At 39.9% G+C, this 13,924-nt stretch overlaps 1 protein-coding gene across 4 annotated transcripts in view; it reads left to right on the top strand.

The window, feature by feature from the left end:
* The window catches only part of palld (palladin, cytoskeletal associated protein), a 155,588-nt gene that overhangs the window by 59,280 nt on the left and 82,384 nt on the right, over window positions 1-13,924 (top strand). The gene's annotated exons all lie outside the window — the stretch shown is intronic.

Here is a 13,924-nt window from a genome sequence, read left to right on the forward strand (position 1 = left end):
AAGTAAAGAGAGCTGGATGCAATTCCATAGCCTCGTGCTATTGTTCAATTTGGATTGATTTTTTTTTATAGGGTGCTTGAGGATATGATAATTTGTTTAATGGGTCAATCTGCTTTTCTTAAACAATTCTGCATGGGAGAATGAATGATAACCAGCACTCTAGGCGGTCAGGGTTTATAATAACAGGCACTTAATTCAATTGCCTGATTGTTCTACAAATCTTGTAAGTATAACATGCAACAAACATAGAGGTATTAATTGTTCAGGACTGCTGATTTATTGATCAGATTGTTGCAGGGCTCAGGGTTTTTTAGATTTGTAGCATAACATATCGATAGCATTATGACATCTTAGGTCCTTGTATCAGCTTTGATTTCTACATAGTGGTCTGACTTATCTGGGCAGGCTGCTTACTCCAATTTGTGGTTGTCTTCTGGTAATCCATATCTTTCCATTAGAGAGCTGTGGTCCTGGGTGACTTAGTCATCATGGTTCACAACTATGGAATTCCCTGCAGTACTTTTGAGGTTAATGTACAGGACAGTATGCTTTTTCAAGATCTGTTTTTTTTTTTTTTTGCTTAATTAGAAATGGGATGCTTGTACCTGAAGAACAGCACTCTACAGTATATATATATATATATATATATATATATATATATATATATATATAAGCAATTGGCATGCTACAGCATATATTGCAAGTTTGGTAGGTTATACATTTTGTACATTAAATCAACGGTACATCTTTAACAGGAAGTTATTTTATATAAAAAAAAGAAAACTGATAATTTATACATCTTTGAACATCTTCAATATAGATCCACAGTCAGTACACATCCACTGTAATGCTGCCAAAAAGTACCAAAAGACTAATGCTAGGTTTTATAGGTGTCTTGTTATTTATAACTCAACTGAGATGCAAGATTACATTTCCAGTCCCCCACAATTAGTGCCTGACAGCTGCAAGGCTGGCATGTTACCATTTTACTGGCTAACCAAATGAGGGAAGTGATAGCACAAGAAAACCAAGTTTTTATTCTTTCCCCGAGGAAAACTGGGGTCAACCTCATTGTCAACATCCACAAAGCCGAAGGACAATATCTCTAAAAAGTATTGGGATCCTGGTGGGCTGTGGGTTCTTGGAATACTTCTAGTTTATCCCCATTCCTAGTACCTAGTAACCTTGGTGCAAATGTATGCAACCATCATCCTAACATACCTCTGAAAGCACTGAATAAGTACTGTGCGGGATATAAGCTATCATTTTTTTAAATGCAAATGTGTCATATCACATTGACCCAAAGGTTTCTATCACCTGCTACAGTAATAACAGTTTAAAAATGCACTGGGATAACCCCGCTCTTGTGTGTACTCCCTGTGAATGCCAAGTCAAGTTGTGGTGTGTGTGGTGCTTGGGTAGTATTTTACAGTTGTGCAAATTGTTTCATTATTTGTCAGTGTATAGTGTACAAAAGCTTTTAATGTTAAAGAAATCAAATGTGATTACTGAGCTGTTAGCACAACATGGTTACAGTGAATACAGTCAGCACTCACATACCCGACCCTATAAATAAAGTGTTGACTTCAGTGATGGTTAAAAGAGTGTGATGCATATCTGATTATTTCATTTTAGCCCCTTCCAACCCTTGTTCGTTTTTCAGGGAACACAAAAATGATACAATGTCAAAAATACATAGCTGAAAGGACTGGCTTCCATTTAGATGTACTGTAGTTGGTTTTGTTGGTACAGTAGTATATTTTCAACAGAAGTAGAATTTTAATTCAAAATGATATGATTCTGAAAATATCACTTGCCAAAAGAGATGACACATGGACTGTAATAGCAGTATGTGAAATTCACCATTTAACGAACCAACAGCAACATTAAATAAAAATATTACCCATGCATAGAACTGCAAAAAACATAAAAGAAAAAAAAAGTTTCCAGAATTAAAACAGTATCCAAAGTCAGTATTCAAAATTGCAGAATATAGTGCTCGATAAGGTCCTAATGTCACAGTTCACTTGCAAATGAAAATGCACAAAAGCAACTAAAGATCACAGATAAAAAAAATACATTACAGTATCAAAAACTGGTTAATGATTAACTGTTTTATATTACAGTAGCTGGTCTCGTTCGCTTTGTTTCTGCTGCATTTTTGTCAGGTGAAAATGTAGGAAGCGCTGTGTAACTGCACAATAAAGGCAGACATTTGCGCACGCAAGTAGGAAAAAAACGCAGGCTATGACGGATAATCAAATAAATTGTAACATTGAAGAGATGGGCTTTGTATCAGAAAACTGGTGACGGAATTCGCGTGTGACTGGTAAGTGCATTAATTTCTTACATATATAATGGGGGTTGATTTTATTCTTAATACAAGGACGGTCGCGACTGATGTGTATCTGAGTATCATATATCCGAGTGCTGACTGTAGTTACATAAACATATTTGTCCACTGGGTGGTACCAAGTGCTAGTGAAAATACCACTCTGAATGTTTAATGACTACAGGTAAAAATATACTCTTGGTGAAATCCAGAACAGCCTGCCAGAGCATTTTTCCCCAGTTTCCTCAGCACTACCTACACTGTTGCTTTTCTACCATTTTAAATTAGCTCTTGTTTCTCAAATAGAGGTAAATATAGTCTGTACCAATTATTTATGTGAAAGAGTGAAAGTTGCAAGGAGTTACAGTATGTGAAGAGTTGAACTTTCAAATGACTTTTTGATATACAGTAGGGGCAGTACTAAATTACGCCAAAGCATTCACAGCAGTTAAAATATGCCAGTATAAACAAGGTATTAGCGAAATGATGGTCCTTTGAATTTAAGACCATAAGGTTTAAACATCAGGTTTAGCGTGCATTTTGTAGGAGTGGTGAGCTGTGCACCCTACCTTGCCTCCCAGAAGCATGCAATTAGGTGGAATGCAGTGTATGGAAAAAAAATGCTTTATATATATATATATATATATATATATATATATATATATATATATATATATATAATATAAAAAAATAAGTGACTGATATCACTATCTTAAGTGTCATGCATAACAGTGTAGCTGCAGTGTAATTAACAGTACTTATAACTAAGTTTTTCCAAATTTGGAGGGATGGGGCTACAAAGGGGGGTTTATGGTGTGCAACTCAACACATAGATTTATAAACACAAAACTTAATGTATTGCTATTCCTTTTTTTTGACCAAATATTTTTTATTGGGAAAATCATGAAACAATGACAAAACACATTATAACAATAACACATGAAGTCCCCTATGCCTTTCCATTCCCATGGATTTTAATATAGTGTTGGGAGGGAGCAGAAGCATTTAGAACTACAATGTATCTGCTCGTCTCCTTTTGCTGTATGCATATATGCTGTGGTTTTGTAAAATATTGGCTTTATTTTACAAGCCTGGTTTGTGGATTCATTTGTTCTGCAGAAGTTGCAGTTTTCAAAAAGGATTTAGTAATGATGAAATATGCCAGGTTCTCTGCGTTCTCGTACACTCCACAGCGACTCCAAGTCTGCTGCAGCACATTCCATGGTATAAAGCTGCAGCCGCTAAAACATTTGTGGTTCAAATGATTCAGACCCGGTTAGCAATGTTTTAATAAAAGTTGATTTTGGTAACCTGCTGGGTTGGAATGGATATTTTTGGGGGTTTCCTGCCGAAGCCAAACTCCTACAGATTTAATGACTTGGATGCATGCAAGGCTAAAAGTTCCGGTTGTTTCTTAAACTAACCTGATTTGTCCTTCTCTTGCCAAAACCTTAAGAAGCCAAGAACTGGAACGGGGCAAATCATTTTAAATAGTTTGCTCCATAATTATAACCAGGGACATTCTTTAGAATGTACAGTATTATGAGTTCAAAGCTTTAAATGAATCAAATTGCCTGTGTGATGGAGAAGACAAGCATGGGTAAATTACATTAGTAAAACCTGAGATTAGGTGATGTATTGTAACAGGGCAAGCACAGTCGGCACACTGTTCTGTGCCTGTGTGAGGTTACGGAGCTGTTTCAAAGGACTGAGCGCAGCCTGAGCTCCAGTGTTGCACAAGCAGAAGTGGAGCTTGCAACCAGCCCGTGAAACAGACATGGACTGCCCTGTGACTGAGCCTGACTGCAATAAAGTATTCCAGTTTATTTGCTGTAAACCTACTTCCAGTCTCATTCCTTCTTAACATTTCAATATATACCCCTCTGAAAAGTTTTCACATTTTGTTGGCACCTGAGCGTACTCCACGATGCTTTCAAATTACACTTTACATGTAGAATCTACACAAACTACTCCACATTGATAAAGTTAAAAAATGCATAGATTTACAGAGAAAAACAGACTAATCTCAGTTGCATAAGTATTCAACCCCTTTGCTACTGCAGCCCTAAATCAGCTCAGGTGCAAATGATTTGTCTGAAAAAATTAGTGAAATGGTTTCAGCCTGTGTGTACTCAAAGTGGTTTAACTTGTAGATAATTTCCCTCAGGTATATAAAGACTTTCAAGCTGCAATTCACATAGTGATCCAACAAAGCAACCATGAAGACCAAGGAGCTTTCGAAACAAGTCAGGGATAAAGTGGTAGAGAGGCACAGAGCAGGAGAAGGGTACAAGAAAATTTCAAAGGCGCTGATTATCCCTCTCGGCACAGTGAAGTCCATCATTAAGAAGTGGAAGATGCATCATACCACCCAGATACTACCCAGATCAGGAAACTGCAGAACCAAACATCAGAACTGGAGCAATTTTGAAGAATGAGCAAAAATGTCACCATCCTACTGTGCAAAGCTAGTAGACACCTATCCAAAAAGACTAATAGCAGTAATTGCTGCAAAAGGTGATTCTACCAAGTACTGACTTAAGGGGCTGAATACTTATGCAACCATAAATTTCATTTTGTACATTTTCTTTGCAAGTTTTGCTGACATTTAACCTCCTCCTCATATAACAGTGTTCAGTTTAACCACTACAGCTTTGAATACAAAAAGTTAGTTTGAAAAGCTCTGCATACAGTATTTGTAATTCAACAACAATACTTCTGCAAACCACTGTGTGTGTGTGTGCGCGTGTGTGTGTGTGTATATATATATATATATATATATATATATATATATATATATATATATATATATATATATATATATATACACACAAGTAGTGGACAAAAAAATGCAAACACCAATGTAAAGTTACTTAATAGGGCATTGGGCCACTATGGTATCCTGCTCTTTGGAGTTCTCAGCAGACCGTTTTTGATCAAACTGGCTGCTCGCGCCCCAGGTTGAAATTTGCAGTCAATTAATCTGCACGGATATCACGGTCCTGGAGTATGCGCTTCCGCCCACTGTTGCCCTTTGCTGATGATGTCTTTCCCTCGGAGTTCCATGCCGACATCACCTTAGACACCGTTGCTCGTGAAACATCAGCAAGTTTAGCTGTCTTGGTCACTGAAGCTCCTGCCAAACGCGCCCCAAAAATCACCCCTCTTTGAAAGTCACGTAGGTCTCCTTTTGCAGCCATGTTAGCCATAATTATAGGCAACCAGGCCTGTCCAGCAGTTTTATACATGACCCTAATCATGCTGGGATGTTATTTGCTTAATTAATGCATGAGCCACACCTGTGTGGAAGCCCTTGCTTTCAATACATTTGGTGTCCCTCATTTACCCAGGTGTTTCCATTTTATTGTCCACTACCTGTATATATCTGGTGGCTGGTGGCCCAAAAAAATGTGGAGGCAGAAAAAAAGGCAGGGGCTGCAGCAGTAGAATCTTATTATTGTATTCTGACTGACAATACTTTTTGGACCATATTTATCAACGTTTGCAAACCCCTAAGGCAATCGCAAAACACTTTTGCGGACAGTTAGCGCACCAGAATCAGGCGCACTTGTGGGCAAACAGACTTTGCCCATCTATGTGATTTAACAACCACGTTTTAGTCCCCATTTGGCAAGTCAACGTTAGTGCTGATATGGGCTGAACTTTAGGGGAGGGTCCTCATTTACATACAAATGTAGCGATTTAGCAGACCATCAACAGTGTTAGCATTTGCGTTTCAATTGACATGTGAAAACCAGGTCTAAATTCTGTGCAAATTACATGTTCAACTATAAATACCGGTGAAACTACCAGGGAAGCAGGCAAAGAAAAGAGAGAGAGAAAAAAGAGAAATACAAGCAATATGGAGTGCGCACTGGATTAATGTGATATTTTATAATGTGATACTTTGTAATGGGATACTTTGTACTGTGATTTTGTAACAATTGTAAGTCGTCCTAAGAAATAAATAATAATAATAATAATTTCTACGTGGCCAGACAAAGAGAGGAGGAGGAGACGTCCCCACATATTTAGACGTCATCTGTCTTTTCTGAGCCTGTCTGACACACAATGTATGCAGCAATTTCACCTCAACAGACAAATGATCACTGACATCTGCCAACTGCTTCAGGCTGACCTGGAAGGAGACATGCAGAGAGCACACTGTTTGCCTGTAGCACTAAAGTACACGCACCAACACAGAATAGGCACTTCTATGTAAATTGTAAGGGGACCTATTCTGTGAACGTGGTGAAGTAGTGTGTGATCTGTGATGCAAACAACTACATTACAAATGTAGTTACATTATGTAAACTGTCGTTGCTCCGCTCATGACTTGCTCATCCTCGCTAATTCGCAGGTGGCAGCTGCGTTTCAGCGGTATGACAGTCTGAGAGGCTGGTTGATAGGGGACAACGGGTATCCGCTGAAGCGGTGGCTACTGACACCGCTGCTCAACCCCACGACCCCTGCTGAACACAGGTACAACCGTATCTTTAAATGTGCTCGTACTGTAATTGAGCGAAAATTTGGAATCCTCAAAATGTGATTCCGATGTTTTGATGTCTCTCGGGGAACAGTACAGTATACTTCTCAGAAGGTTAGCAATATCATCCTGGCTTCTTGTGTTTTACACAACATAGCTCTCCGTAATGGATATTTAACTTACAGAGGAAAGATTACTGAGTTTGAGGGAAGTAGACGCTGAACTTGAAGATGCTGCAAGTGCCAGGCAAAGCCTTATAGACGGGTTCACGTAACTGGTACGCAGGTACACATGCGGACCAACAAAAAAAAAAGTGGACTTAGTTATTGTTGTATAAGATGCAACTGCGTACCGTCAGTATATTTTTTAACAGGAAAGCATTTATAATAAAGGTAGAGACGGTGCTCATGGTCTGAAGGTGAGCTATACATGCCTGGGGGCTCCCGAGTGTCTCATCCAGTTAAGGTGCTCCGCATGGAGTACAGGATGCGCCCTATAGCCTGGAGATCGCTGGTTTGAGTCCAGGTTATGCCATCGCCGATTGTGGCCGGGAGTTCCCAGGGGGCGGTGTACAAATTGCCAAGCACCGCCTGGGTGGGGAGGGTTCAGGTCGGCAGGGTAATCCTCAGTTCACCGCGCTCCAGTGACTCCTGTGGCCGATAGGGCGCTTGCGGTCTGCAGTAGAAGACACTCGGATCTGTGTTATCCTCTGGCACAATGGGTCTGGTGGCTTCGCAGTCGGCGCGTAAGTTGCATCGGTGAACAAGGATAAAAATAATAATTCGGCATTCCAAATTGGGGAGAATACCGGGATAAAGAAAATATTGGCAACGACTAAATTGCATGGTGAGTGGTTTTTCAAAAATGTCATGATAATAAGCAGGTCTTATAAACGGGTTCATCAGTATTTTTTATTAGTATGCTAATTCTTTGTTTTAAGTGTTGCAAACTTTGCACTGGAGCAAATGCTGTTTTGGTTTTGAATGGATCTGAATGAATTAATCTGCTTTGCTTAGTGTTTAAATACTGAGAAACCCCAAGCTTCATCAATGGGATTGAAATACAAATCCTATCATTTTTTTAATGGGTAGATTGCTCTATGTGCAATTATTATGACAGCCCCACAATAGGGCAGTATATATAAAAAATGGCAGTGAAATCCCAGCAGTGAGCAATCGAAAATCCCTTTTCATTTTCTATTGTGAATCCATCGCAGCAGAACCTATATTTCCACCCAAGAAAACTCCCCTCAGCTGTTCAGCGGCCCAGGTCAGACAGCAGGCTGACTGTCTCAGAGCAAGAAACTCCAGCTGCCAGCATGTCATCATGCCATCAGGCAGCCGCTCCAGCCAGCAAAACTGAACAGGAACATTCTCGCATTTTGAAATAAAATCATGCAACCATTCACATATACCTTATCCTCAGTCAACACCAAACAGCAATTTGGATAAACAAGTGTCCAACATCGAGCAACAGAAGCAGGGTTTCGCAGTTTCAGTATTCTCCTCCATTCCTGCCATAAACGCAGCCGCTGCAACAGCTACAGTCACTTCTAATTTTACACTAACCCAGGTCCCTACAATAGAGCCTCCGGTCTACAACCTTGCATGTGCAACAGCATATGGTTCCTCCGCCTCAAACACTGCCCGTCATCACTCAATATCACCGGCTAGACCACCTATTTGACTTTCTGCTCTCAAAACAGGATTAATTCGACCCCATTCAACCAGGACTGGATTATGGTTTTTATAGTACACGCAAAGGACTCTTTACATTTTGCACCAGCTACAATCAAATCCTATCTATCAGGAATACAATACCAATTTCGCTTGATGTCCATTACCTCCCCAACTCTCCTATCAATACCAGCTGTCTGTCTCCTCCTGTGCGGAATCCCTAAGAGCTCTCTGACCGCTTCTCCTTCTCGCCTGCCTATCTCTTATAGATATTATAAGCAATTTGATTTCAATTCTCCAAGGCTGCTTCTCTACATTTGATGACCTAACAATGGAAACTATATGTTTAACTGCATTTTTTTTTTTGAAGATGCTCGGAATATGCAGTTCCTTCTATTGTCAGCTTTCCTATGCTGGGTATTCACTGCAGTGATCTCACGCTCATCTTAGATTTCCACTTTATCCTTTTTCTGTGCATTTCCAAAACGGATCAGCTTCGGCAAGGTCAATTTATTTAGCTATCAAAAACTGACTCTCCTCTATGCCCATATGCTTCCATGCAGAAATATATCACAGAACGCAAACCTATTTCAAATTCTAACCCCATGTTCATTGATTGAAGCCGGACTGTTATATCTAGGCATTGGTTCACATCTCATCTGTCTATGTTGGTTTCCAGAGCAGAACTTCCCCCACAATTCTATACTCCTCATTCATTCAGAATCGGGGCAGTGACATCAGTAGTAAGAGCAAAGGCTAACCAGCATCTAATTAAAAATATGGGGCACTAGACCTCATCAGCAGTATCATATACGTTCTTCCCGATCTGAGATATCTTCTGCACAACAGTCTATTACTAGTATGTCCGGAGTGGGGACGACCCTTCCGTCGGGACCACCGAAGGTTTTCCCCCTAAAAAGAAAGTTTTTTTTTTCCTTTCCACTGAGCGGAGGGTCTTCACATAGTCAGTAGGGAGCCAGTTACTAACCTTCTTTGTTGTGTTAAAATGTTTTCTTTCTTTCTTTCTTTGTATATGCATTGGTGGTTCTTTTGAATGTCTGCACATATAGAATTCTTTAGCGGGGAGCCCGTGGTCCATTCTTTGGGGGGTTAGTGATCTCACTTTCTAAAAACCTTGGTTAAGCTCCACTTCCTTTACCTCAGCAGGAGGGTTCTCCATGAGTCAGAGGGGACCCCCGTTCAAACCCAACCTTTTAGCATCTCATGATCTATCACTACCATCGCAATCTGAGGGGCTGAACGTATTCTTGCTAAACCTCGATCTAAGAGCTCTCCCTTCGTAACATGAGGCTCTCTTCTCGTTTCAGGTTTTCTGGGGGTGTGTCTCATAATTCACCTCATTGAGAGCAGCTCTCTGAGCCAAAGTTCCCCCCTTTACTTCCTTCCTTTCAGGTGCTCGAGCTTCTATTTATGTACAAGGCCTCCCAAGAGACTGGGACCCCTCTTTTGTATGTCGGATCCCCCAAGAGATGGGGACCCCTTGTGAATGTCGGGTCCCCCAAGAGATGGGGACCCCTTTTCTATATGTATTCAATCTTTACTAACTATGTCCCTGAGGGTGGCCTGTGCCCAGTCATGGAAGTTGCCTCACCACGATGCGGTCTCACCTAATTGTGGCAGTGACTTCACCACAACGCGGACCTCGTCCTGCCAAGGGCTTGGTCCCAACTGTGGGCGGCTCCCCGAGAAGTCAGGCAACTACAAGTAGCCTGGCTCCTGCCCCATGAAGTGTTAAATAAAGAAACAGAGCATTTCATCCTATATGGGGGGTTGTAGTAAAACATACAATCCTTTGACAAATGTTTTGACAGAAAATATTTTCTAAATGTCCCCAATCTACTGTATGTAGGTTGTCGACTATGAAACAGCATGGTGGTAGTCAGCAAAAACGATTAACTTTCAGGACAATTATTTAACTGCAGAGAAGACAATAGGCTTTTAACCATGATGACATTAGGAGCAGCTATTGATCCTGATTATTTTTATGCTCTACCTATTACCAGACAGCAAATACAGCTGTATGTGTTCAGTGTTCAGCAATGTGTGGGATTTTAAAGATACCTTTTACAGCAGTGTTTCCTCTTCCTAAATAAAACAATTACTTGCCAGTCCAAATAGTTTAGAATCACAATTGGTCACCTCAGAAACCGAGATCTTCAGTTCCAAGTTATTTTATTGTTTTAAAAACAAATCATCAGCCAAGGTTGTGTGGTATCTGGCCAACTGAAGTATCAAAGATCGAAGCTAGTTCTGTTAATTATTGAAGTGCCGCTATGAAAGGACGATAGTATAAACACAGGTGAACCAACTGATAACGACAATGTTTTTAGCTTCTGTGGATGAAAAGGGAACTCCATTACAACTTCTGATTCCAAAGATTTAATAACAAATCTCAGATACGGGATCCACATTCTTCAATAACACTGGCACCTGTCTGATTGACAAGACTGTTGATACAGGCCAAATCACTTCAGCTTCAAGTGTCATTTAGATGTTTGGCTATCCAGGTCATTAGGTTTGTAATGAAAGAAAAACACTGGGACAAGGTAACAACTGCTATTTAAGTGATAAGGATCCCCCTCACACTTTTGTCAGTTGGGGAGATCTGTTTTCTGTTTATTTATATAAAGCAACTCTCAGATTTGTATCTGACAATTCTAGAAGGCTTCAATGACCCATCAAATCTGTCAAGGCTGATTCTTATCATATGGTACTGGAAGGACAACTTGAGGTCTTGATTGCTCAAATTGCCAGCATCCTGTGCTTAATCACTGAATAACTGAAGACTCCTGATACGAGCTTAGACATGTGGTGCCCCTTCTGGTAAATACTAACCAATTCAGATTTTTCAGCAGTTATGGGAGACAAAAAAAATAAATAAAATAAAAAAATGTTTTCACTAATGGAGGGGCTGGCAAAAAATGGGAGGTCAATTAAATAAGTAGACAGCTGAATCTACAATTTTTTATAGCATAGAGATTTTGTAACCATGGAGTCGTGTCTCTTAGTCTGTCAAAGGTTTCTTTTTTCTTCTTTTTAGTTTTTTTTTTTTTAATAAACTGGTTAGAGATTCTAAATAAAACAATGTAAACATTTTTTGTTGTACTTGTTTTGAAAGCTAGTTAAATAAACATCTTAATCAGCAGACATCTGGATTGACAGATGGTCTTTTCTTTGTTGCAATATTTTTCCACTGATGTCCATTGATGTAGCTTCATTTGCAGAGCTACTGTACTGTACTAAAAACTAATTTGTAAAAGCAACAGAAACTTTTTTTTTTTTTTTAAACAATTATTTTTATTAATTTTCCATTTCTTTTTCCCCAATGTCCAATTATTATTCAGCCTGGCTCACCACTGCAACCCCCGAACTAACTCGGGAGAGACAAAGATGAGCACTCGCGTCCTCTGAAACTAGTGCCGTCAGCCGTCTGCTTTTTTTCTTTCTGCAAGTCCGCCGTGCAGCCATATTCAGAACTTACAGCGTCAGAGGACCACAGTTCCAAATTGCATACAGTCTGGCCTGCAGGCACCTGGCCAGCCACAGGGGTCGCTGGTGTGTGCGGTGAGCCAAGGACTCCCCAGCCGACCTAACCCCCACCCCGCATAGGCAGCGCTTGGTTGTGCGCCGCCCCCTGGGAACTCCTGTCCACGGTCGGCACTGGCATATCACTGATTTGAACCGGCGATCTCCAAGCTATAGGGCGCATCCTGCAGTCCGGGCGGAATGCCTTTACCGTATGCGCCACTCGGGAGCCCCCCAAAACTTTTTAGTACTTCTGTATATGTATGTTTTGGGGATTTTTGGAAGATATAAATTAAAAAAAACAGAAGATTCCACTATAGATTAAACTTTTAATAAAAAAACATAAAACAAAAAAAAACATTCTACCAAACCAGGTATTCATCTGTATTGTCATGTGGGTAAAAACAAATTCAAAACAGATGGCATTTAAGAAAGACTAATTTGTTATTAGCTCTCGGTACAAGTAATTACAATTTTCAATAACACAATTTAATGATGCTTTTATCATCATGCATGATTACAATCCAAAACAAATGGTATGCTTTTTATAGCAAATAAACAAACATTGCGTGACTTTTTTAACATTACTGAACAAACACTGCTCTTACCACATGCAGTAAATATTGTTTTTCTTAAACATGAAGATTTCAGCAGTTTACATTTATGAAGATATTTGTTTTATAGCATAATGAAAGATTATTCCTGTTACCAATGCCTACAAAATTAACTTTTTCTGGAAAATAAAGGCCTGTGAAGCTTTTAGCTGTTTTTGGGGGTTTTCAAGAAACTGAGATTAATGCCATATTTCATAACCAGGCCTGCATCTGGCTCTCTATGGTTTAACATTGTGCATACGGCTGATTCATGAAACCACAATTTCTTGCAAAAAACAAACAATCTGGCATTTGAAAGTTAAAAGAGTTTATTGTTTGTTTATTTGAGCTTGATGGCATTTATGGTTAAGTCATTTTAAATAAATGAACTGTGAAGACAGTTCAAATAATGAATTATATTTAAAAAACAAAAACTGCAGAGTGGTCTTTCTGTTTATTTCCATGTCACTTGATAATGTAGGTTTCTGTTGTTTCGATTATGAGTTTCCACAGGTTGATGCCACTAGCATTGCCCTTCTCCCCTCCAGCAGACTGAAAATGAGCTATAGTTTCTATAGAAAAATATTTTTTACAAGGAGAATTTTAGTTTGCGTTTAAAACAATTGTCTGTCAATGTCAGCAAGGAGAAAAAAAAACCCTAAAGTTGGTAGAGAGTTCTTATATAATTATTTTAATGCAGTGCAGGCTCTAAAATGAATCCTGCTTTGGCTCTGCCCAACAAATACGGAAATGACTGATATTTAAGATGGGTAAATGAGTGTCACAGCTTCAGGCTTAATTAGATCTTCTAGAGGGGTCTGTCCGGAAGACAAATAGATAACATTATCTGATATTCAAGACAATCCAATTCAGTAAGGAAAGCACACTAAGGATGGTTTCTGAGGATATAAAAAGTAGTTATTTTAAATAGCAGCACTGCTTTAATCCACTTACACTGGGGCCCCTAACAGCTCTACTGGGATATATAACATACCACTGTTTTCTGCCTGGGTTATTAAGGGTTTCTTTACTTCAGAGGCAGTCTTAAGCAGCACTGGCATTGACACAACAGCCTGGCGCCACAGAAGCTAGCTCCTTTGTACAGCGGTATTGGCGCTATGCTTCAGTGCGAGAGGGCCCGGGTTCACGCCCGCCCTCTGCCTGTGTGTGGATTGCCTCGCCCTGTGCGATGCGCCTGCCTGCGGGAACCGAGATCGCTACATTGGTGTCAGAAGTGGACGCAGGTACCCCGGTACACACTCGTCGGACTGTAGCTTGGTGAGCAGACTTG

Source organism: Acipenser ruthenus, chromosome 1 (genome assembly GCF_902713425.1).
Source record: "Acipenser ruthenus chromosome 1, fAciRut3.2 maternal haplotype, whole genome shotgun sequence".
Lineage (NCBI taxonomy): Eukaryota > Metazoa > Chordata > Actinopteri > Acipenseriformes > Acipenseridae > Acipenser > Acipenser ruthenus.